We start from the raw sequence: 27,317 nt of genomic DNA, 5'->3' as shown, positions 1-27,317 counted from the left end.
ATAGGTACCATTCACGCGAATTCTGGCTGTGGTCAAACGGTGGGGTTCTATTTAGAATGATGCTACGAAGCAACGGGAATCAAGTTCTAAAACCTCTGGATGGAAGGAAGAAATATTCTATTGCTTCTCTTCAGAGAAATGTAGATGAACACTAACATAGCAACAACATTTTCTTTGTGGAGTGGGAGATAAAAGAATTTACAACTGTATTGCCTTTGTTCTGTCACAGAAGATGCTGGGCTCCCAAAGATTAACAAGGGCCCTAGAAAGAGTAGCTCTCACCTTCTTGGCTCCGGAAATATGTTTCTCCTGCTACAATGTGTCTTATTAATACAGGACCCAACAGGTGTCTACCAGGAAAAATTCACCGATAACAAGGGAAATAGGCACCCTGGAGGCTGAGATGGGAGCGTGAGAGTTCAAAATCAAATGTACTGCTGAAGTCCAAATGGAGTATATGGAAGCTGGGCAATTTTATGATTCTTTCTTTCTCTTTGCTTCCCACAGAGGGTAGTCTGAGTTCAAGGTATTCTTTCAACACGTGTGTCCTTTGTGCCCTGGTCCATTGCCAGGAGGATCCAGTGTGTTTTGAGCACTTCATGTGGCCGATGCAATACTTTTGCCTTTGCTTTCTGAGACTTCTATAAATAGTAATATATATATTCCCAAGTTTCGATTTTCTTAACCTTATCTTTTGGTATTGGAGAGACAATGAGATAGAAAATCATCTTAAAAAAATATATATTTATTAATGTTAATTTATTGGTGGTGACGGGGAAGCCTTTGTAGTTTAGGGTGAGGTGGAAGTGGGCAGGGAGATTCTTAGACTAGAAGGTTTTCCAGCTCAAAACCTTTAAAACTGTGACCTCACAAGGAAGAAATCTCGGTGGAGGACTAATTCTGTATAGTATCTATGCATCACTTCCCATGACTTATTTAAACTCAATGTTCCATTTTGCCAGAAAAATGCACATTGGCCTCTTCATCACAGCAACTGTGGTAGGTAGGGTGTTGCAGTATAATATCTTTTTATAAGTAGATAAATATATAATCCACACCTTCATTTGCATCATTCTGACAAGTATCATCAAAGGACTAGGTACCTTTATTGAAAGAACACTGGACAAGGAAATTGTATATTAGAAACAGTTTGAACAGAGAGGACACTCATGCATCAGTTTTCCAACAACACATAACATCAAAAGACATAGTGTGAGTCAAAATATGAAGTTAAGACTTACTATATTTAATTGAGGAACCAGTGATAGATTGGATTGGTTTGATTCTACATGGAAAATGCTATTTTGATGGACAGAGTGGTGTCCCTTTTTTCTCCTTCCTGATTTATTTCCAATAATTCAAATCCTTTGGGTATATCTTTTGAGGGCATGATGCTGTATGCAATTAATTCCACAATATATAGTCGGTCATCTTCTCTAGACAGCTGATGATGTACTTTCCCTTAAAGCAAGGCTCATCTCCTACTCCTGGTATAGAAGTGAATGCTTTATATATAATGCATATTAAAATATAAGGTTGAGATAAACAGTGCTATCCCCACATATATCTTCAAAATATACATTTTGTACATATACTTTCATTCTAAGGTTCCTGGCAAATCTATACTCTCGGTGGTATTTCAAATCAGATATGACTTTGTTTTAATACACCATGGGACCAGATGAATGTCACTATTTTAGATATTAAGAAAGTTACTCCAAAAGAATCCTGACACTTAAGAGTGTACTTATATTCCGCGCCCCCCGGCTGAAAAAAAAAAAAACCCTCTGCACAGATACAGCTAAGCCAATGCTTCCTACAAGTGAAATGGCTCAGGGAGTTGTGGGGAAAAGAGAGTGATCAAATTACCAATAGTTGGTAGGCTCCCAGTTGAGACCCCTGATATATTAAAAAGCAAAACAAAAGAAGACAATATGCACACTCGTTAATTGAATAATAGTCCCAAAGCGCCCTGATAATAATTAAAATATCTGCTATTAAAAAAAAAAAGCAAGTGAGCCTCCCACAAATTTGAAAAGAAAAAGTTGAATGGTATGAAGGTCCAAAATGCTATGGAGAGACCTGTAGAATTTCGGGGGAAATGTTGGATATAGTGGAGGCGGATCGGGGTAGCCTCAATGTGATTGTGGTGGCGTAGGGTGTGTGTGTGCTAGGGGTAGAAGTCGATATACAAGTTGGAAACAGAATGCAGACAGATAACCCTTCTGGATACTGTAAATTTTCTTTGTCATTGATCTTTATGTTTGTATAATTTATTGGACTGCTCTTGGGTTCTACTGGTATTAATTTTAATATCTATGTATACTGCCCCCTGAACTCTTCTTTTTTTGTATTCTTTTCCACTATGGTTTATCATAGGTTGTTGAATATACTGCCCTGTGCTATACAGTAGGACCTTGTTGTGTATCCATTCTCTCTATAATAGTTTGCATCTGCTAACCCCAAACTCCCAATCCTTCCTTCCCCCATCTCCCTCCCCCTTGGCAACCACAAGTCTGTTCTGTATGTCTGTGAGTCTGTTTCTGTTTCATAGATAAATTCATTTGTGTCATATTTTAGTTTTCACATGTAAGTGATATCATATGGTATTTGTCTTTCTCTGTCTGACTTCACTTAGTATGAGAATCTCTAGTTGCATCCGTGTTGCCGCAAGCCCCCGTGATACAGGTGTGTTACATAAAGCCGTGTTCCTTGTGTAAATGAAGAAAGCCCAGACAGCGCTCCTTACCCTGTTAGCCCACTTCACTGGACTGGATAGATTTTTCAGCCACATCTAACCTTTCTGTGACTGTAGACGGAGCTGCAGCCTAAGAAGGAATCGTGCTGAGAGATTTTTCAAAAAGCTGGACGGGGATGTGTCTTTGGGCCTCATCTGCTTTGCCTCTGGGCAGAGAGGTGCTGGGTGTATGTAGCATGCCATTTTCCCTCCAAGGTTGTCTCCTATTATTTCTTAGCCAGTCTCTGAGTCAAGTCATCCTCAGAAACCTGGGAACCATCGAACACGAACAGACTATTATTTTTCACAGGAATGATTTCAAAGTTAAGTATATTACTTCATCACAGCACATGTCAGAATTCTGTATTTTAAAACTCAAAGAGAATTAGGTGATCAAAGTACACAGAGAACAAGAAAACATTGCTTTCAACAAGTTCCTTTCAGATCATAAATGGAATATTCGGGTATAGTGTAAAAATCACTATCGCCGACCTTGAACTAGCACATGACACCATGAAATCTAACAAGTGTCATCCCAGAGGCAAGCGGTGACATTCAAGATATGCACACACATTCCTGCAGAAGAGCGATGCCACTTTAAATGTCAGCACCAATCCTAGCCTTCAGTAGCCAGTCAGACTTTTCAATCTTCAAAATTTGTCTTCAGTATTTCAAAAAGGTTTCAGGTTTAAATGGAACTGAAGTTCCAAAGTAGATAAAAATAACCGTGAAATGGCGAACACTTGGAAGAGTTTCATCATTTTGAAACACATGCACACATATACACACATCTATTTTGCTTATCTATGAGGCTTTGTTATAAAGCACTATTATTCTGTGAAACTCACTGCAAAATTAATGTTCATGCATCCTTTTATTCCCTTAGCTCCAATACCTTGTACAATTTTAATCTGCATGTCTTTGGCATAAAGTCTCGTGATATGCTTTGGAAGAACTAGGAAGTTTACTGTAAGCATACATATATGGCAATGATAACCAATTCATTTTCATGAGCACGTGATTTCAAAAAGAACAAGGTGGTCTTTGTTAGTTTCTGATGTCATTTCATTTTATCACATTCAATTTTTATTAAAATAAAATGAACATTATCCTATTAAAGTGTAACATCAGAAAAATAAAGAGTGGTTATGAAAGAAGTTACCATCCTCTTTGGGGAGACAAAAGATAATACTTGAACAGAGGAATTCTTTATTTTTTAAGAAAATTATCTGATTTCAAAACTTTAACTTAGATTGTTGTTTTGGATATATAAAAAAATGAAATGATAAAAAGCTATAGTATCCTAAACTCTAAAACACTTACTTTAGATTTTTATTTTGAAAACTATTGAAAAACTACTCCTGGAAAAAAGTTTAAAATTTGTATTTATCTCTGTACAGTTTTTTTTGTTTTGTTTTGTTTTTTGTTTTTTTGCGGTACGCGGGCCTCTCACTGTTGTGGCCTCTCCCGTTGTGGAGCACAGGCTCCGGACGCGCAGGCTCAGTGGCCATGGCTCACAGGCCCAGCCGATCCGCGACATGTGGGATCCTCCCGGACTGGGGCACGAACCCGTGTCCCCTGCATCGGCAGGCGGACTGTCAACCACTGCGACACCAGGGAAGCCCTGTACAGTTGTTTTTATGTTGCATACACTCACTCAAATCTAATATTGAGGCCATCTGCATAGGTTCAGCCATGTGGATTAAGACCAGTATGCATTCTAACTGTTCAGCGGCTTGTTAAATATTTTGAATATCACTTTTGTATATATCAATAGAAAGTTTCTAATGATTCTATCTTAATTTATTATCAACTCTCAGTTTCATTTAATACTCATATAAAGCATTAAAGTGTGGTCCCTAGATGAGTAGCAGCAGTGGCAGCTGGGAGCTTGTTAGAAGTGCAGGGAATTGTACCCAACATCTTATAATAAACTATAATGGAATACAATCTGGAAAAAAGAATGAATCACTATGCTGTACACGTGAAACTAACATAATACTGTAAATCCATTAGACTTCAATTTAAAAAAGCAATAAGATGATATTCAGTGAACTTGAAAAAAAAAAAAAAGGAATGCAAATTCTCAACTTCTTTCCCAGACCCACTGAATCAGAAACTATGGCTATGAAGCTCAGCAATCCGTGTTTTACAACCTTTCCAGGTGCTCCTGACTCATACTAAAGTTTTAGAACCACTCATCCTAAATATTAGTACATTTTCTCCAAAGATGGCCCCTTCTTGTATAAGTGGCCAATGTCTAGGTTTTAAAAGATCAATATATAGTCATTTGAAGATTGAACCTTTCCATATGTCTAACTGTGAGTCATGTGTATTACTCAAGAAAAATAATCAAAAGTTTCTTTCCTTAAAAACAAGCCGTAAAAAGAAGTAAAAAATAACTCAGATAACATAGGGAATTGGGGAACTCCTATACAAGAGGGATGAATTCAAAATAGTAGATCAATCTTGGAAATCTTGTAACTCTCAAACCCCATATAAGTGCTTTCCAAGCCTTTGTGATTCTCTCTGTACATTTTACCTTTTCTCTCCAAGCTAATTATTGTTGCAGCATGACCTCTGACCCTATTGTTTGTATCTCTATGTTGAATGCTTTGCTGTGATCCATTTGTGCGGGGGTGGGGGGGTGGGCTGGGGGAATCGCTAGTTCTGTATAAAAATAAGCAAAAGCAAGGCCCTGTGTCATGTCTCTTAAAACCTCACTATAACAAGCATCTAACTCACTATTATATTTGCATTAACTGATTCAGCGTTAGCCATGGCTAAGTTCTTTCCTTATGTACTTAAGGCTGTTTTAATTGAAGGAAACTCCTAGCCAGCAGGCAAATAAAAACCACCCTAGTAAGCTAAGAGACTGCCTTCCCTGTTACTCCACTTAACAAAATATTTGAAGAAGAAATTTCAAGATAGAATAGTTCATGGTTATACATTTTCCTTACTGATGGGAAGACATGTACTTTTCAAATTCTCTCACTCAATGGAGAAAACGACATGAGAAAGATATTTTTATTCCTTAATTACATGTCCCAGAAAGAATATTTAACAACTTATTTTAATCTGTGATTGTGCAGCTAACATTTAGGTAGATGACTACAATATGAATAAAAGTGAAAATTCACTTGCATTGAGTCCCAAAGTGAAAAACATGATTCAATTAAGAGTGTTCTCTCTGAGCTCAAATGATTGATGGTTGCTTTAAATGTGTTCCTCTCTTCTGTACTCTTCAATACAGAAATGAACAGTACCTGCCTCAGGAATAGAAAAATAGAAAAAAAAAAAAGATAATACCACAAGAGTAGGGTCATTTTTATACACTACCAGTAGTCACTGAAAAAACAAATTCTAAATAAACATAGAGAAAAAGAAGAGAGGCATGTCACAATTTCTCAGATATATTAGGTAACTAACTTTTATAAGCAATAAAAATACCTTGTCACTAAGTGGCTGTGAAAAACTCTTGATGGACTCACTTATCTTTTTCAAAGCTTCTCAACTCATCTAGAAACTTCATGATTTTTAAATATTAAGTACTTAATGTTTTCAAGTATCTAATGTGGATGATACAAATAGCACTTATTTGAGTAAGAGAGGCTAATTTGAGAGTTTTTGCCTGGCTCCTGTTGTGAAACCACCGTTCTTGTATGTCTGGGGTACAAACAGCTGACCCTGTGACCTCTAATGGTGGGGTCCTGATTGGGAGACACCGGCTGACAGTGGGCTTTGGAAGCCGGTGCTCATGATCTGATACCGACCAGGGTTCTTGGCCTTCTCTGATCAATAGAAATTGATAAGAGGACAGACAAGAAATCCAGGCAAGGCTTAACAGGTTCCCTTGCTCACTGCCCTAGCGGGGGCGAGCTGGTTCCTTATATGGGGTGAGGGGAGGGGTGTGGCCAGGGCTCAGGCTGGAGGTGTGGCTTAGGTGGTCTGCCCAGCCCTTTGGTGAGTGCAGGGGGCATGCGCAATGCCCTGCTTTTGCTCCTGACACCCTGGTTTTGCTCCCGATTCCTGAGAAGTGGCAGTTGGGTTTTTGGTCTTTTTGTATCTTGTGGTCCATAATTTGCCCCAACTGTGCATGCACGCAGTTATTTATAGTCCTTTATAATTTCTTTGTATTTTCTTGCTGGAGGAGACATTTGTCCAGGTGCAAGCACTGCAGCAAAGGGGGCCCAGGTCCCAGTCTGTCTCAGATCTAATTGAGCCAAAAGGAATATTTGGTTCTAGTGAAGTTTGCTCAGTCTTTTGGGGATCTTTTTGTAAATGAGAGACCGCAAATGAGTTTTAACTCTACTGATATAATCACAATAATTTCTTGTAAGAAACTGAGAGAAATCAGAAAAACCACTGTGTCTAACTACTCAACCAGCGTACAACAGCCCTTCACCATGTCCACAGCTGAACACTCCCCTCAGTGCGTGACTGTCACCTACCCTTGGAAAGTGTGGGGGGAATTAGACATGTTGAATCTAATCATGTCCGAGGGTCAAGCTGTCAAAGGTGTTGGTATCAGATGCAGAGAAAAACTTTATTTCCGGGTGTGACCTGCATGCTTCCCCTAAATCGTCCCAATCTCCTCCCCCAAGAAACCTACCCACCCATCACCCCAGTCATGACGTCTGCTCTCTAACAAGAATAACTGCCTCCTGTGTAGATAAATGAGGGAAAGCCCTCCCTTTTATTCTCTTAAGGAAAATACCACAAGAAGAAATCATTTTCAAAGCCTTCTCCCTCTGCCTGGAGCACCTTCACTTGCCTGACAGATACCTGTTCATCACAGGTCACCAGCTCCATGTGGCCTTGGGTACAGGGAGTGACTCCTTATAGCACTGACGTCACTGCCATAACTAGGGTTAAATGTCTGTTTCTTCTGACAGAGAGTAAGTTCCTCAACAGACAGAGAAAGACATCATCATTTTGTCCCTGAGACCTAGCAGAGATCTCTAAATAGGTTTCTATTAAATGCACCTTGAATTAATTTCACATTTTGATTTTAAAATATAAATATACATATGGTGTCTCAATGGATTCTGTATGTGAACAGGGTGCAACTTAATTCTCTGCCATTCTTTGGCACTTTGCATTATCTGTTGAATACACTTCAGGGCATATTTATAGCACTTAATGCTAGAAAAGCATCTGGCAGAAACACAAACTATTATTTTTTCTCAGAGAGAAGCTTACCATCAACTGTAAATTGTGCTATTTATGGGAGCTCTCTGCATAGGATGCAGCAACGCATCATTTGGAGATTGTTTCACTTTTTAAAAATTTTGATGAATAACGTTTTTGGGTTTTTTTCTAAATCTGGGAATTGCCATGAATGTTTCCGGTGATGATTTTTCATTTTAAGATTTTTCTGTAAGTCCAAATTCTCTTAAATACACACAGAGAAATTTTCAGGATGTGGAGAATGCTATTTCTCTATTAACACTATGGTTAAAGTTTCCAAATGGAATATTTTCTCTATATTGCTCTAAAACAATATACAGAAATTAACTATGACATGATTAACCCATTTTCCTCCCTACAAATCCACATAATAATCTATACCCTGCATTTGCTGAAAAAGAGCACCTTTCATTCGGGGAAAAATATTAAATTCCCTACTTCTCCGTAAATCAAGGAAGGCCTCCTCCCTCTAGTTTTATAGCATTTCTCATCTCTAATTCATGAATCTGAGAATTGTCCTGACTGTTCTTTTGATGAATTTGTTTCAAAGATCCTCGCTGAAATATGTAATTGTAAATGAGATTTGTGGAGCCCACAAAATATATGGTATACAGTTGAGCAGACGTTTTCTCAGTGTTTAGTACTATAGCATTTTTCTGAAGCACTTTGGGTGCACTGGGAAGAGATGGGATTGGGACCATGAATAACCTCGAGAACCTCAACTCCGATGGGCATAGCACACCCGTATTCCAGGTTTTTCACTGCACATTCAGTCACCAAGGACTCACTGAACAGTGGCTAGACACTTCTGTAGTTATGGGGACAGTTGTAGTTATGGGGACAGAGTAGAGAATGAGGCACACTGAAAAATTCAGCCACATTCATACATCTTCTCTATTAAAAATACCATAGGCTGAATTGGGCGATTGGGATTGACATATATACTGATGTGTATAAAATTGATGACTAATAAGAACCTGCAGTATAAACAAACAAACAAACAAACAAAAAACAACTAATACTAAACTTTCTTTGGGTTATTTGTATGGAAATATGTTAATATAAATGTTTCAGACATTACATGAAATTTCTAAAAATCTTGTATGTTGTGTTATAATGTTATGTCATAATTCTAGTTATTACTTTAAAATGTATATCTCAGAAATAACTAAATTTCCTTGTCAATTGCATTATTATGAACTTTCATCAGATCTTTAACCGTGGTCATTTTTAAGTCTTTTGTCATTTACAGACAGTTCTGGGTGTACTCTGATGCTTTTGCAAAAATTTCCTATAAAAGGGTTTCATCTTCAAGGAATTCATGGAAAAGACTCTGACAAGTACAGGTTTCTGGTAACTGACTATACTGCTGAACTGAATGAATAAGCATTTTCAGAACTCTAATGGAAAACTGATGAATTCATAAAAGTGCTAACAAAAGATCAAGATGAAAGAAAAAATTAATTACATGGGAGTGAGTAAACTGATGAGGATGATTATAATTTTTGTGACTTTCTGTTTGAATAAAAAAAAAAATCCCCCCCCCAAAAAAATACCATAGGCAAACTCAAACGATGAGAAAAAAATACAAGCCCTATTTGAAAGTCCTACTGCAAAGGGGTTAAGCTCTACGTTCCATGAAAAGTATCTAGAAAATTAGGAGGAAAAAAACAACAGCCATTAGAAAAACTGGCAAAGCCCCAACCCAATTCAATGAAATAAATTATAACAAACTACCTAAGGCTTCTTGGGACAGAATATGGGCTCAATAATGAGAATAAATGCTAATTTTTGTCAAAAGAAAGGAAAACTAATGTTCTTTGTATAAATCACTTTGGTGCCTAAGTTAGAGAACTCTTGAGATGGATGTAAATTGTGAAAAAATTGTATTTTTGTGGAAATTGTGGTTCCAGGAAAAAAGGAAAAGAAAATGCTTTTAATTAAGAGAAGCTCAACCAACCTGACCTGACCTCAGGACACCCTTTTGACCAAAGAGGTCTGAAGTGAGACATTTTACAGGCAGAACCTGGGGAAATCCACCCAGCTTCTCAAATAAGAGTTTCTTCCTGGACTTAGGAAAATATTTGGTGGACAGAAAAAAGCATTTGTTTTTGTTGCCATTGTTTTCAACGTTCATTTACCAAAGCTGCAGAAAGAAATGGCTTTGGCCTTGGATTAACTTTAGAAGAAGGCTGAGCAAGAAAGAGACAATGACTCCAGAAGACTGATTTATCTGGACATGTATAAAGGCCTGATTTCCTATTATGTCAAATTTCTTCCCATGGCATAAATAAAATTGTGTTTATGGGGCTTCCCTGGTGGCGCAGTGGTTGAGAGTCTGCCTGCCAATGCAGGGGACACGGGTTCGTGCCCCGGTCCGGGAAGATCCCACGTGCCGCGGAGCGGCTGGGCCCGTGAGCCGTGGCTGCTGAGCCTGCGCATCCGGAGCCTGTGCTCCGCAACGGGAGAGGCCACAACAGTGAGAGGCCCGCGTACCGCAAAAAAAAAAAAAAAAAGTGTTTATGTTTCCCAATTGACCATGGTATAGATGAGTTGTATTAGCAAGAAAGAGTGCCAATCCCAACAGTTTAGGGTTTAGAGAAAACTTCCACAAACAAGTGCTGAGACCACAGTATCCCCCATGTTCATTCAGTAATTCTTGGGAGCATGCTGGCCAGAGGGTTTCTCCCCAGGGTGATGCTTGGAGGAAAAGATAAGTGATTCATAAATGCATTGAGGAGATCCTGCTGGTCCTTTACCCAGGGGATGTTAGTGTGAGGCTTTTATGGAATGCTTCTCTGGGCCGTGTGGTGTGCTAAAGGCTATATATGAATATTCTCACTGATGCCTTACAAAGACCTACAAGGGAATTGCAGTTATCAAGGGCATCTTATACATGAGGAGACTGAGATCCTGAAACTTACAGCAGCTCAATTGTGTAGGAAGGGCAAAAGCACTTGTACTCCAGAGACCACACTTATAACTCCTTAATCCCAATGGGAGTGGACAATGGAAAACAATCCTATTATGTGACTTCATTGTGGCTAACCTTGCATAGAACACAGGTAAGACTAAATAGATATTAAGCTCATTAATAAAAAAAAAGTTGTCAATTTCTGTGGTCATTAATTCATTTAATTTCACTCAGTTTATCCCAGGACCATGTTTTAGATACTGTTATTAGCATCATTCTATCTGAGGGTCTACCCTAGTTAGAGTCTTTCAATACCAGGTCCAATAAATTAATGCTGATTTACTAAACAAAGTGTTTGATTATATCCCAAAATATGAAGCCTTCAGGCATCAGGGAGTATCTTTGAGCACAAGTCAGTTCTGGCACAGAGAGACCTGTAGGTACAGTTCAGGGTTATGTTTTTTACTCTCTGTTCAAATGGAAGACTGCTCAAAGGTCTTAAGAAATACAGAAACATACGGGATTCCCTGGTGGCGCAGTGGTTGCGAGTCTGCCTGCTGATGCAGGGGACATGGGTTCGTGCCCCGATCCGGGAAGATCCCACATGCCGCGGAGCAGCTGGGGCCCGTGAGCCATGGCCACTGAGCCTGCGCGTCCGGAGCCTGTGCTCCGCAAAGGGAGAGTCCACAACAGTGAGAGGCCCACGTAACGCAAAAAACAAAACATAAACATGCTTGCATTTTTACGAGATCACTAAGGAGCAGAAGGTTCTATTATTATTGTTAGGGTTCATGAAGAGATGGCCACACCTAAGAACTGGATGATGATGGTGAAATTAGAGAGAGAAGAGTGCACACGTGTGATTAATATGTAAGTTGGAAACGTCAAGCATTCATGGTGAATTTTGAGGGGAGGTCGCAAAGATGCTCCGATGGCTTCTGCTTGTAAACGCATGATTAGAGGTTCCATTTCCTAGAACTGCTGATATTCAAAGAGGCCCAGATGTCTGGGGGAAGAGCGTGGGCTGGTTTGGGATATGTTGAGTTTGAGGAGTCTTTAAAACATCTAAATAAAACATGCACTCTGCAGTTAGCTATATGGTCTGGAGATTAGACATGAAGTCTGGGCTGTAGCTAAATTGGGGAGTTATCAGCAACAGATGGTAACTGAAGCTGTTGGGAAATGCCATTTGAAAGGCAAATAAAAGATTTTTTCCTGTTTAACCACTGAAACACAATCCTTAATCAGCTGCAACATTTGAATGAATGAACTAAGCCTCCAACTGACAGTGTATGCAATAACAGATTTTCAAATTCTTCATTGAGCTAGAGTATACTTCATCACTCAGCTTTTTTTTTTTTTAAAGTCTTTTCTGAAAGTGCTTAAAATCTTCAAGTTTCAGCATAGAGAGAATCATTCCCTTTTCATCCTCATGCCAAACTGAGTTAACTAGAAGGAAAGTGATAGAGACAGAGTAAAAGGAAAAAATAGGTGATTAAATCCCACTAAGGAATCATAAGTAAAGAAGAAAGTATGGGAGACCCCTGTAAGTTAATAATCACTCAAGAAAGCAGGTTTGCTTAGCCACAAACCAAGCAGGCTTGCTTAGCAAAAAAAACATGCAACAGAAGCATGAGACATGCCCCCAAACAATAAAACAATGGTGGAATGAGACCCACATCCTGCACAGTGTGGTAAGTTAATGATTCCTAGGACATACTCCTTTGCGTGCACTAAAAACAAAATATAAGGAAAGGGTGACATTATAGTGAAACCCTGAGATGATTTACCATATTTTGGTATATGTGAGTACAGTATAGTATGTTTAGTATCTGCCTTCTTTCTTATTTCCATTTCTCCATGGCAGTCCTGGTTTGACCATGTAAGGACAAGAAAACTCCCCCACCTGACATGAAGAAGGAGCTGATGATGGAAGCGTGACATCTACCCAACAGTGAGGAAGAAGGTGGTCTTCTCCCCCTCCCCATTTTTCCTTTGATTATAAAACTGTAGCCCACCAAGTTCTCAGGGCAGCACCCTTTTGCCTGCCCACTTGTAAACCTCACAGCATCCTATTTTAATAAATCACTTCGCCTCTCACTGAATTCTTTCTGCACTGAGCCATAAAGAACCGGAGCTCCTCTGAGCCCCAGAAATGCATCTCTGAAGTTCCAGCAGGACACATTTCTCTCTGTAACATGAAGTATCATACCTCAGCATTTGGTCTCTAGAAACTAGATTTATAAAGAGAAAAGTTTTATCAGTAGAGCAGTAAAATGAGGATTGATAAAGTCTGACTACTGAAAGCGACAATGAGGCAGCCTCCAAACCTGGCAGAACCTGGTCCTTCTCTCTGAGTTAAAATTATAGGGGATGGAATTAGCCATTTACAGGAACCTTATTAAAGGGTAGGTCAAAAGCAAGGAGGCAGGACGGGAGTCCTAATCAAAGGCTGACTAAATGTAGAAGAAGACTGTGCTTAACGAATATTATTAACATATCTGAAGTGAGGCTGCGTTAGTTGAATAGGTTTCATCCTGGCTTCTAGAAAAGGTGACTTTAAAGACCAACTTCATATAGATTTTTTTCTCTCTCTCCCTGATAAATATAAGGAAAAGGAAAACTAATCTTACTTTCAAATATGCCATCTGTCTCTATTATGATCAAAGGAGAAAGGGTCTGTTCTATAATCATTTTTATTTATTAAAATACAATAAAAATTTTATAAATGTGATACTTAAAAATGTCTCAATAATTATAAATTTTATGCACTCTCTGGTTTCTACATGTGAAGAAACAAACTAACAGCTGCAACATAGTTAGATGACTAAAACCTTTTTTTTTTTTTTTTGGTACGCGGGCTTCTCACTGTTGTGGCCTCTCCTGTTGCGGAGCACAGGCTCCGGACACGCAGGCCCAGCGGCCATGGCTCACAGGCCCAGCCGCTCCGCGGCATGTGGGATCTTCCCAGATCGGGGCACGAACAGTGTCCCCTGCATCGGCAGGTGGACTCTCAACCACTGCGCCACCAGGGAAGCCCTAATTTTGAATTTTTAAACTGACTTTTAATTTCCATAGTTTGGGGCAGGAGGTCAAAACAGGAACTGCATTTGACATGTGTTTTTCCCATAGTATTTGTGATTAGCACCAAAAAAAAGTAAAAAAGAAAGTTTTCTCTAAATAAGGGTAATTGAAATTTTGACTTGGCAAATATTGAGAAATTTCTAGGCCACTGGATTTTCTGTGGTATTATCTGAATCTCTAAATTGTTTGAACTTCCAAGGTGAAAGTAAGTTAACAAAATTAATAAACTCTACATTTTCATGACAAGCTGGAACATTTTGGATCCAGTCCTAAATATAGAAGTTGTCTAAGTGGTGCTTGGTAATATCACTGCTTCTACTGCTTAAACCAGCAAGTGATTTTCCCCCTTGGGCATATATTAACAATTTACTTTTTGCAGACAAATGCACAAATATGATTAGATTTTGCAAATTGCTCTTTATTCTGTTACTGGTAAGTAATTTTTATATTATTACAGTGTAAACAGATGCTATTTTCCACTACATATTCAGCTGTAATGAACTAATTTAATGTGTTAAAACAGCAAAAGAACTTCAAGAATGATTCAGTGATTCAAGCTGCATGGAAACCAAGAGAAAAATCAAGCATGGAGTTTGCAAAATTATTCCAAACTTCAGTTTTCCACAAGGAATGTTTGGAGCCCCTGTTCCTTGAGGTTATTTATTCAAAGAAGTGTTTTCACCTTTGCAGGGTGAGTCCTGCAAACAAACTTCAAAGGGATGAGCTCCTCTGCTGACTGTGCTCCCATTTCCTAAAACTTGCACTATGAATGTGATGCCTTTGGGTTAAAGATTAGATTTATTGATGTGCTTATTTATCTGTTCATTTAAATATTTATGTATTCAACATGTTTATGCTGTGGGGTATTCCAATATATAGATAGGCACTGCCTAAGAGGAACAAGAAAAGGAGATGAAGAAGATGTGGCCATGGAAATAGGACAAAAACCTAAAGAATCTGGTATTGTGAAAGCCAAGAGAGATAAGAGCTTCTGGAAGGGAATGGTTATCACTATTGCCTGTTGCTGTCACATCAGGGTGAAGGAGAGAATAGAGGTGTCCATTGGATTTTGCAACATGCATATTGTTGGTGATTATGATATAGGACAGGATAATTTAATGCTTAATTAACTGAAACAATGGATTTTGGAAAGGTCTGGAATAAATGATAGATCCGAATGCTTGGTCATGGAGTTGCCAATTCAGGTGGCCTCCAGACACAAACTTCAACCTCCTGACACTATCATTCTGAACTGGGCACTATTATCTTATTTAATTCTACGAATATATGTTTCCTTATTTTAAGTGGATATCTGGAAGCAGACCTGCATTTCGATTCTATCATTTGTAAACGTACAAAGATGAGTTAATAATTTAATAACATCAATGAGTTATCTTAAAATACTTTCACTTTTAAAAAAAATTCCATAGAGTAGAAAATCTGAAAATCTTAAATCTTTAATAAAGATGTAGAATAACCTATAACCTATAAACAAATTATCTTGTATTACTACTTTCAGGCTTTCAGGAATCTTTTTCTGTCATAGAAGGTGCTCAATATCTATTTGCTGAATGATAATTACATATTATCATACGAAAAATGAGATCACACTCTTTACTGTTATATAACATACTTTATTCACTTAGTAATGTATCTTCAACATTTCCACGTTTGATCAAGATTTCGGGGTTCACATCCTCATGAGGACTCCTGCTCTGAGGAAGAGGTGATGTAGCTGGTACAGTAAGCAACAAGCTAGAAAAGTGAAAGCAAGGTTCCCGAATAGTCTCCTAACTTTATTCATACACCCAACATAAATCATTTCACCACCAGTATGAAATGTTCCCTATCCCTAAAATAGCTACCTTTTGCAATGGTACAAAAGGTTATAGTCAGGTTACCAAGCAAAATGATTTGTTAGTTACTGTGAAAGTATACTGTTAGATAAAGACTAAAAAAGAGTCTGATCTTAATTATCCTTAGGAATATTAACTTTAGGCTTTCCTCCACAGATTAATAGTTTACATTGGCTATCCTCTGGTATTCAATCTCCTCAGTGTCTGCAATGGCTATGGCTGGCTAAGTCACCAAAACCACGTGGAGTAAAGCTGGTGGCAACCAGCAATGCTCACTGCAGAGATCATATAAAAGAAAAACAAGCATCTAAGTTTTCTAAGTCTGTCTAGTTTAGGGTTTATTTGTTACAGTAGCTTAGAGTTAACATAAGTAATGCAAACCCTTTCCATCGATTTTCAGGCGAGGAGCAAAGAACACACAGGTGCTAAAAATGATAAAAATAGCTAGCAAATATTTGCCTGCTAATATATTCTACGTATGATTGAAGGGACTTTATGTAAGGTTTGTGGTTCCCCTCAATGTTAGATTTTACTGTATCTATTTCACAGATAAGGAAACTGAGGTACATAACATTTAAGTGATTTGCCCAAGGTCCATAAGGAGTAAACCTCAAAGGAAAGATGTGAAACCAGGTCTTTCTGTCTCCAAGGCTCACGATCCCTCCACAACACCAGACAGAATTTTTCAAATATTTTCTGCTAAAGATGCATATTTTTCAAATATATTTCTGCTAAATATGCAGATATTTAGCAAAGTGAAAAAAATAGATCTAGGAAGAACAGAAAAGATAAAAAAAAAAAAGTACCTAAGTGATAGAGAAGATTTCCCACTTTCTTCTATGATCCTCTATCTTTTAACACAGAAACTAGACAGAATAATTTTTGTAATATTCTAGCCAGTTTCCAGGTCACAATGTCAGGGAGATTTATTCTTCTTTGGCCCGCAGCCAGGTGACACTTCTCTTATACTTAAGTGGCTATGTGTCTGAGTGACGAAGGATGAGTGGAAGTCATCTGCAGTATGTCCAGCTGGGTTTACTAAACTTCCCAGACACAGTTTTCCAGGCTCCTTCCCCTTCTGCCTGTTTGATTCAGTTGAGCATAACCATTTTGGAAGCTCCACATTAAAGATGTTAAAACCACAAGATGGAAGGGCCTAGATTCCTGAATCACCGCTTGGAAGAGATGCGCCAATGGATGAAGGACACATATTTCGGATGCTGCATAAGCAACATTTAATTATCTATGATTAGAGCCACTGTATAACTTTTGATTGATTTACACAACGGCCAGAGTTATATTAAACTAATGAATGCATCTATCTTCTTCTTATGCTTTAAACCTAATAAACGGAGACTTCCTGGCCAATGTAAAGAAGAAAGGGCATGTGAGCAGATAGGCACAATTAATTAAGCCTGCAAATTTTTTTTTTAGCTAATATTTGCCTAAATGAAGCACCAAAGTGCTCTGAAAATCTACAGTTCCTTGATTTTAAGAGACACAAGAATGTAACTTGTCTTTCTTTCAGCTTCTTTAAGTATTTCTTTGGATAGCCTGGAGTAAAGAAACATCTAGGGGACGTGCTGAGCCACAGATCTGAACAGACCCAAGTCACCATTTCAATATAATTCGTTGTCAATTCTTACTAGATCACTGTTTCCCTGGTACGGTTGGCACACCCAGTTTTCCCAAATCCTCTACCTGAAACCAAAAGCAGAACCAAGACTCAAGGGTTTTCTCATCAAAGTCAGGTAATGTCTTCTTACCACAGTGCAATAGAATTTTAGTTTCTGATATTCTATTTAACTTTGACAGAATACATCAAAAGACCTCGCTCTTTCCTAAAGAGACCTGCAAATGATTGATGAAACTCCCCACGATTTTAATATCATGCACTTCAAATACCATGCACTACTTTTTTCCCAAGAACCTTTCTAATCGACAGCCTTTTATGTTTCTTCATTTTTCCTCACTGCCCTTTCTCATCATACATTTAGAAAGCTTAAAAATTAAAATAATTTACTCATGCCTTTAAAAATAAATCTTTCCAGGAAACACAGCAAGATAATCTTGTGATTCTTTTTTCAGTCTTACCTGAATTTCATCTATCGATTTTAAGTCCCTTTTGTAAACATTCATTCATTTTTCATTAACTTCAAGTGAAGAAGATAAGAAACATTGGCTGGAAATGGGTGTGTAAATTCAAAAAATCCATAAATCACTGTATAAATCTTAATACAACCCAGAAGATCATTACCCCAAATCTATGAGCTAAACATTAGGCATACGTCTTCTTCTAAGTAAAATGGAATGAAACTAAGTTTGTATTTAAATTTTGGCTTACCACTCATGGACTGTGTGACCTTAAGCAAGTGACTATCCAAACCTCAGCTTCTTCATTTGCAAAATTATTATAGGAAAGGCTGTTTTTTACTTCGTGAGAATCAAATTAAAAAAGTAAAATTTCAGTGCCTTGAACAAAGACTAAATTTGAGTGAGACATTCTGGAATCTCCATTCCTGTCTTTCATCTACTCACTCTTTATCACACTGTAACCCTTTTGTGGAAGGGTTAGCTTTTTCTCTATGCAATCCTCAGACTCATCCCCTTTTGGGAACCTCCACTAACGGCCCCCAATCAGCTATGCTAATGGGAGGAGGATATATCAATAGTCTTAGCAACCTAGAAAAAGAGATGTTAAGAATGTTTTCATAATAACTTACAAGTTTATGCTATCGTAATAGCATAACCCCTCAGCGTGAGCACACAAAGTTTGTTTCATGGGCATTTCATTCTAAGGAACTTGAGAAATCTAAGTGTCCCTCCAGAGCCCAGGGGATGCAAGATCTGAAGTTGTCCTTTCCTGCTGTAGTTACACCTAAGGGAAAACAGAATGGCAGGAGTTGACCAGGTGACCAGATGACCAGCTCTGACAGAAGTGCAGAGAGAAGAGCTTTCCAAGGTGTTAAAGACTGAGAACACAGGAAAAGAGGAAATGAAGAAGATATTGGGGAGGAAGGAATTCCTGAGTCTCATCCAAAGGGACCAACATATGACTTTATGGATAGATAGATACCTAGATAGGAGAGGTAAATAAATTTGTGAGCAGGCATAGCCAACTAGTCTATGATTTCCTTACTGGCAAGGAGCTAGATCTTCCCAACCTAATATCATCGGCATAGCTGTGCTCTTAAAAGTGCTTACAAAGAAATCTTTCCTCCTTGCAGGTAACAGAGAATAAAAACTGCTGGGTTACAAGCTAGGAGTGGAAGGACATGGGAAAATGATCCTCAGCTTCTTGGTCTTCCTCCCCACTGGTGGATCTCTCTTCAGATGGGACTTGAGGACTTTCTTTGGGAGCCTCAAGAGGAAGGGATGGAGAAAAGGGATGTTGTAAGAGGTACCTTTCCGTTTAAACCCTTAGCTGCCACGGTCATAGTATATTTTAGAGAAACAGGGAACAAGATATGTAGTGTTTCAGAAACATTCCTTTTTTCTTCCTCAAATATTCTAGCTCTTGTTAAGTTACATAAAAAGACACAATTCAGATTTACTTTTTCTTTAGAGTTTTGGTGGGAAAATAAACGATGGTTTTGTTGGGTTTTTTTGTTTAATTAAACGTTGGCTTGACTAACATCACAATTATTTTCAACTCCTACTCTCTCATTTTCTTTGTAATTCAGATACGGGTCACATTTCCCCAAGACCTTTCAAGAAAACAGGGAACAAAATTGGAGTGCAAACTGCCAAAAGATGTATCTTCCCTTTTGTGGTGGCTGCAGGGAAGCACTATACCTAATGACATGTGTGGATTCTGTGGTCAGAAGACCTGGTTCAATCCCAGCCCCACTCCTTGAAGGTACAGGGAGGTACAAGCCAGAGCTTGAGTTTCTCATTAGCAAAGCCAAGGTAACAATCCTTGATTGTTTGTTCATTCATTCTTGCATCGAATGTTGTGAGAATCTGTACCACGGACTCAACTCTGGGCTAGATCTAGGGCTAGAGGTGAAAAAAACCAGACTCAGTCCCTGTCCTTGGTGAGCTTGGCATCATAAGGATTAAAGGAGACTGAATTTAAAAAACATCACATTCTCAATACATGATCATAATATCTATTACTGCTCAGGACACTGTAATTATTATGACACACAGATCGAACTTGGTGCAGGTAATGAGGCTTTTAGGGGATTTCTAGATTTCCAGTTTTTTAAAAAATCAGCAAAAAAGAGCGATCTGCTTTCAGATGAAGTGTTTCTCCCATGCTGGATTGCTGTTTGAATAACCAAAGTGGATTTGTATGCACATACGTATGAATCGTACGAAATTGTTAGCATTTGGCCAGTTTGACCTATAAAACCAGCAATTTCATATGCCCATCCTAATATGTCAGCAGTGGGAAGGTGGGCGTGAAAAGACGTAAGTGGGAAGGAGAACACAGAGTGGTGAATTTTGCACATGTTGCAAAAATTTCAGTCTATTCAACATCGCATTTAACTAAATATAGATTTCTGATAATTAGATTTTAAGATATTCCTAAAAATGGAACATTTTGGCTTCCTTCTGGCTATAGCTCTGATATAAATTCTCCAAGCCTAATGAAAAATGCTTTAAAAATTAAATCATCCATATCCCATATCTGAAACGTAGGCAGCAAATGTACAGAAGTTTCTGTCAGTGGTCCATCGTACAATGTTCTGAGTAAATATTCCAAATAAAAACACTTTCAACAACTTCCAGCATCATTTTCTTCTTTAGATTTCTGTTTATCCTTCACCAATTCATTGTAGCACATACTGAGTTCATTCAGTGCTTATTGAACACCTAAGATGGCCAGAAAGTATTCTAGGTACTGTGTATTCGAAAGCACACTTAAGGTAGTAAATCAGAGTATTTGACAGGGACAGATAGCCTATACAATTCGTTATCTGGCACTCCAAAATATCCCTAACCTCTGACTTCTGAGAGTTTGTGCAGCTGGCCCCTACAGGTCCAGAAATTCGAGGGTTAAAGATCTTGTGACTCAAACCCTGAGTCTGTATTCCGTGAAGATGGATGTAACCACTGCCATAAATTGGCCAGTTATGCATAAAGCTACGGTGACAAACAAGGCCACAAGCCATCACAGAAATTACTGATGAACTACCCAAACCTACAGTGAGTGAGAACAGGTAGCCCTCGCCCAGGACACTGCAGCTCTAAATCTTCCCAATGGACTAAGAAATAAGCGCTTCCCCGTTTCACGTGAGTGGAGGAAGTCACTTCATCATTGGCCTGTCACATGAATTGCTGACACAAGAAACTTTTCCCCACTTAGAAAACCGTAAGTACTAGGCGATCGCTTGCCAGTTGGAAAATGCCTATTTTTTTTTTCACCCACGCTGTCTCGTATTTGAAAATAAAGGCCGATTCTCTTTGCAGTACATTTGGGTGCACTAATCGTTTAAACTCTAGTTTGTTCCACTAATCCTCTAGCAGTAGATGTTTCACGAATCTGTCAATGGTATACACATTTATGTATAACTATAGATGTGCCCCTATTATGCACCTCTAAGACTCAACATGTCGACTGTCTGATACCTGAACAGCAATTCACTGGATACCATTTTCTAAAAATCTTAGGTCAAACCTGCATTTATTACACAAGATCTTGTGGTTTAGGATTAGAAAGTGAGAGAAAACCCAGAATCAACCCGTCAGTTACTGAGTCAAGCTACAAACTGCTCCCAGAATTAATTGATATCATCTATCTATATTTTAAAAAACAACGTAACGGCTATGCACGTTCAAAGCTTTACTGGAAGAAAGAACTGACCAAAAGGATAGAATATACATTGGCAGAGCCTAAGCCACATCAATTATCTAATTGAGGAAGAATGATCAAAGTATGCACCTAGCAAGCCTTGCCTCAGACACATAACTTGTGATTTTGAAAAGGTACCGAGTATGAAAACCATTACTCCCTTTATGCCAGTATCAGATATAAGAAGAAAAAGATTAACTCCAAATACCTACTGTGAATCTGCTGCTTTGCTTATAATACTCCCTTTAATCCTCAGAGACATCTCATATTGTAGTGTTAGCATCTTCACTGTACAGGTGAGAATCTGACATGCATAGATGTTAAAAAAACTTGCACAGAATCATACAACAAATAAGCACTGAGATAGGATTAGCCGGATCCAAGTCCCTTAGACTTTCCCTTCACAAAGTTGGAGCAGATAGTAACGTGGAAAATAACCCCTTTGTCATCTGAACTTCCACGGTGGGCCAGGTGCACAACTGACAGTTGGGTCCTGGCGATTTCTCAAGGGATTATCCAAAGACTTGAACAGATTGCTCCATCAACACCCAAAGATGTTTACATCAGCAGCTTTAATATAACCCTCCATCCATTCTCCAACTAAAGGTGGTTCAGCTCTGTCACAGAGAAGCTGGGACTAGACTCATCTTTTCTCAGCAGCAATCCCTCACGTGCTGACCGGAGAGAGAGCTGGGGTCCAGCTTTACACATGCCACTCAGTCCAATAAGCACAGCTGTGCTGAGAAGACCTCTTTCTCTAAATTCTCTTGCCAAGCTGAATTTTATGATCTTCACTGGCGGAGGATCAAATGCAAACTCCTAACTTACAGCCAAGTTATTTTACAGCAGCTGTTGGAAGAACTAATTTAGAATGCAAATCTGGTCCTTAATCTACGGGAAAACTGTTGCAGTGATGGATGGCTTTTGAGGCAATAGTTCAGGAAAGACACCCCTAATGCCTTCTAGCATTACAGAAGAAGAAATATGTAGCTGCCATTTGTTTTTATTTGCTTTGGAGCAATTGCCCCTCTAGGGAGGACTCGGAGTCCTATGGAAAAACGGTCCAGGTGTTTAAAATCTGCCTCAACTGTCTTTTCCACATAAGTAAAATCGAGATCAGAAGAAAGGCGTGGAGACTATGTTTCAGGTAATGTCTCCTTAGGATGTAGGACTCCAAGACTTTAGGCTAAATCATCTATAGGATAAGGCAACTGGATGTAACAAGAGAGTGAAAAATCAGTAGCCATCACTGATCCTGCCTATAGAATCCTGTTACTCGAGGTATCAATTAAAGTTGATACAGTCTTTTTTCTTTTTATTCATTTACTTGCCAGCTAATGGTGACCTTCTAGAACACCGAATGCGTGAAGCATTCACGGAACCATTCCACAGCTTTGATCCTCATGCCTTTAGTCCAACAAAATCTTAGAAAATACTCAGTCCTGGTTATGAGGAAGTTTCTTACTTTTTCCACCGAGTGACAGAAGAAACCTGAGCCTGAGCAATATCTATGAAGATCTCATCTGATGGCAGCTGTCAGAGTAAATGCAATAGAATAATGTACATTTCTACCTGTTCCTGTTTTGTTAGGCATGGAGAATGATGACTGTGGAACTTCCAATCACTTCAAAGAACTATCAGAATAAGAGTAATGGGAAATGGCTCTGAGGAGTAGAAAATTAGAAAAGGAAAGGTATATCCACACTGGGGATTTTTGTGATTGGCCTTTCAGTTTGGCTTTGCATGTAACGGAGAAACACTTGTCATCTAAGTAATTGAACTTTGACTAGGAGACCAGAAACTCTCGTAACCCATGATGTGCTTCTAACTAGACACTCCCTCATGTGCTTTCTGGTCCACACGAGTCAACAAACGCAAAGGAAAAAAGGCGGTGCTACTCATGCCTATCTGTGGTCCTGCTTTTCCCTGACCCCATCCCATCACTGTTACCCCAAGTTTACTTAGATACACAGCCGTCTGTATTACTGATCTACCTGAGTCTGTGGTAGAGCAGGTAGGGCTTAAATTGGGATCAGGAAAGTAGCCTGGATTCTCCACAGTCACAACAGGGAGCGTGAACTGCATTAACTATGGTAACAAACATACCCTCTCTGTTCTCCAAGGGCACTGCCAAAGCCCCTGATCATCCTGAATTTTCCTGTGACCCAACAGTGACATCTTACCTAGAAATCCAGTGCATTTTCATTTTACTATTGCCCTGGTGGACACGTGGGAGTTTGCATAATTGGTTATTCATCTTATATGCTTTTGCAGCACATGATGGAGGACCCCAACAATGTGTTTGGTGTCAAGATACCAAGAAAAGCCTGGATCCAGTGTGAAACTACCTAATGTCCACGGACAGACCAAATACTGTGATGTCAGAAAATGAAGTAAGCTCACAGGAGGAAAGCTATTCATTCATCAAGGATGAACTGGGGCAAAGGTATCCTCTTGCATCTCTTCTAAGAATGTCTCCATTTCTTATCATGGAATGTGGCTTTTTTTTTTTTTTTGTGTGTGTGTGTTACGCGGGCCTCTCACTGTTGTGGCCTCTCACTGGCCTCTCACTGTTGTGGCCTCTCCCGTTGCGGAGCACAGGCTCCGGACGCGCAGGCTCAGCGACCATGGCTCACGGGCTTAGTCGCTCCGCGGCATGTGGGATCTTCCCAGACCAGGGCACAAACCCATGTCCCCTGCATCGGCAGGTGGACTCTCAACCATTGTGCCACCAGGGAAGCCCGGGATGTGGCTTTTTATGATTTGAGGGGGAAAGACAAATTGGGAGAGGGTTGAGATGTTCCCAAACCTGGGTGAAATAAAGTTTGGATATATGTAACTGGTAAGCGTCATGACATTCATTTAGTCTTTAATTTATGCACCCAATAAATACGTATTAATATATCAAGTACTGCTCTAAGTAAGTACCTAGATAAAACAAAGGCAAACAGGCAAAAATCTTTGCCCCCAAAGAGCTTACAGTCTAATTGGCAGTGGGCAATAAACATAATAAATTAGTAAATTAGGTAGTATATTACAAGGTAATTAGTTCTTAGGAGAAAAACCGCCAGGTACGGAGAGGCGGAATGACAGGTGTTGAAATCCTAAATATAGTAGTCAGAGTCAGCATCAAGGGGTGGTGACACTGAGTCAAGGTTTGAAGAAACAGACCACGTAGAAATCTGCGGAAAGAGTGTTCCAGGCAGAAGTAAGAGCCCATGCAAGGGCCTAGAGGTGGGAGCGAGCCTGGTGTATTTAAGATAGGGTCAGGACGGCTGGAATTTGTTTAGGGTGAGTGAAATATTTGCCTCAGGAGAAAAATGTAAGGGGATCTTAAAAGACTCAGTAATCAAGAAGAATGCTATTTTAATGCAACATTTTGTAAACATTAAAGTCCATGCAACATAAAGAAATCCAAGGTGAACAAAATATCAACATCTGAAATAGGACAGGATCTGACACTACATGGTCCAACCCTGCCTCATTCACCCGGTTCCGATAAAAATTTATTTACGAAAACAGGCGGCCAGCCCGTGGGCCGCAGTGTGCCATTTTGGACTCTTTCGTACTGCATTTATTATTTGTTCTGACGACTGAGCTTTTTCTCCCCCACTTAAATTCTGCTTGTGACTCGGGTGCCTCACCCTAGACCCGGCCCTGCAAAGGAGGCCCGCGTGGCTGCAGAGGATGAAGTGGGAGGAGGTGAGGCCAGGAGGGCAGCTGGAGGCCACATTTCAGAGGCCGTGCAGCCAGTCTGATTCTGCCTTTCGATCTAAATGAAATGCACCACCCCTGAAGAGTGTTTAACAGAAAAGCCACCTGATCTCAACTTGCCTTTTAAAAATGATGAGTAAAAGGAGTAGAAGCAGGGAGAATGATTAAGGGGGTGTTTATAATATTCCAGATGCGAGCTGATGGTGAGTAAGACCAGAGTGGTAGCAGGAGTGGTGAAAAGCGATTGGTTTCTGGATATATTTTGTTTGTTTGTTTGTTTTAGTTGAAGTGTAGTTGATTTACAATGTTGTGTTAGTGTGTGAAACTTCAGTTATACAGCAAAGTGATTCAATTACACACACATATACATGTATATACACACACACACACACACACACACACACATATATATATATAGGTCTCAAGATACTAAGTAGATTTCCCTGTGCTCTACAGGAGGTCCTTGTTGGTTATCTATTTTATATATAGTAGTGTGTATCTGTTAATCCCAAACTCCTAATTTATCCCTCCCCCCTTTCCGTTTTGGTAACCAGAAATTTGTTTTCTATGTTTGTGGGTCTATTTCTGTTTTGTACATAAGTTCACTTGTGTCATTTTTTTTTTAATTTCACATATAACCAATATCATATGTTATTTGTCTTTGTCTGACTTACTTCACTTAGTGTGATCATCTCTAGGTACAGCTGTGTTGCTGAAAATGGCATGATTTCCTTCTTTTTTTATGGCTGGATATATTCTGGAGGTAGACCTAACATGTTGTGTGTAGTATTGGACATAGAGTGTGAGACAGGAAGAAAGGATGATCCCAATATTTTCATCAGATAAACCAGAAAGATGGAATTGCCATTATCAGAGAAATGCTGTCTGGGGAGCAGGTTTGGGCAAGTGAACCATGGCCTTTACTTTCTTTTTTTTTTTAATTAATTAATTATTTTTGGCTGCATTGGGTCTTCATTGTTGCACGCGGGCTTTCTCTAGTTGTGGTGAGCAGGGACTACTCTTCGTTGTGGTACGTGGGCTTCTCATTGCGGTGGCTTCTTTTGTTGCAGAGCACGGGCTCTAGGTGCGCGGGCTCAGTAGTTACGGCTCATGGGCTCAGTAGTGGTGGTTTGTGGGCTCTAGAGCCCATGCTCAGTAGTTGGGTGACTCGCAGGCTTCAGTAGTTGTGGCTCACAGGCTCTAGAGCACAAGCTCAGTAGTTGTGGTGTGCAGGCTTCAGTAGTTGTGGCATGTAGGCTCAGTAGTTGTGGCTCGTGGGCTCTAGAGTGCAGGCTCACTAGTTGTGGCGCATGGGCTTAGTTGCTCCGCGGCATGTGGGATCTTCCCGAACCAGGGCTCGAATCCCCGTCCCCTGCATCAGCAGGCAGATTCTTAGCCTCTGTGCCACCAGGGAAGCCCCTGGCCTTTAGTTTTGAACATTTTAGGTTGCGGTATCTATTTGCTCATCAAGTGACCACACTGAGTGGTCACTTGATACGGGAGTTGATACGGGAGGATGAAGTGGAGAAAGAGATTTCAGCTGGAGAAATAAATATGGACATCACCTTAAAATCTATATAGACAACTTACTCTCCTCCTTCACCTCCAGATACTGAAGCCATTATTCTGTAAACTAGAATTGAGAAAGCTTTTGTAGAGGATACATGTCTTCATGAGGTAGGACTACGTTAACTTTCATTCTTTTGAGCTTTTCCAGTGGCCTAGGAATTTGTTTAAAAACAGAAGAAACTGGATTCTCTACATGAAAGACCTATGGTCAAATATGTTTCCATGGAGTTTTAATTCTTAACGTTTTCTCAATTTAAAGATTGGCAACATGTTTCAAGTTAGAGGTCAGAATGTTAGTAACAGGATCCCACCAAAATGTGTCACTTCCCAAAATCTGCATCACATTTTCTACCAACAGGTAAAGTCCTAACAGGAGTACAATGTAAGTAAACATATCCACAGGAGAAAAACTGGAGAGAGAGAGAGAGAGAGAGAGGTGGGGGGGGGGGGGGG

General features: G+C 39.4%; 1 protein-coding gene across 6 annotated transcripts in view; it reads right to left on the bottom strand.

The window, feature by feature from the left end:
- The window catches only part of ZNF385D (zinc finger protein 385D), a 944,809-nt gene that overhangs the window by 95,273 nt on the left and 822,219 nt on the right, over positions 1–27,317 (bottom strand). The window lies entirely within an intron of this gene.

Source organism: Pseudorca crassidens, chromosome 5, assembly GCF_039906515.1.
Source record: "Pseudorca crassidens isolate mPseCra1 chromosome 5, mPseCra1.hap1, whole genome shotgun sequence".
NCBI lineage: Eukaryota > Metazoa > Chordata > Mammalia > Artiodactyla > Delphinidae > Pseudorca > Pseudorca crassidens.
The sequence above is the reverse complement of the archived record's forward strand: the minus strand, read 5'-3'. Positions and strand labels throughout refer to the sequence as shown.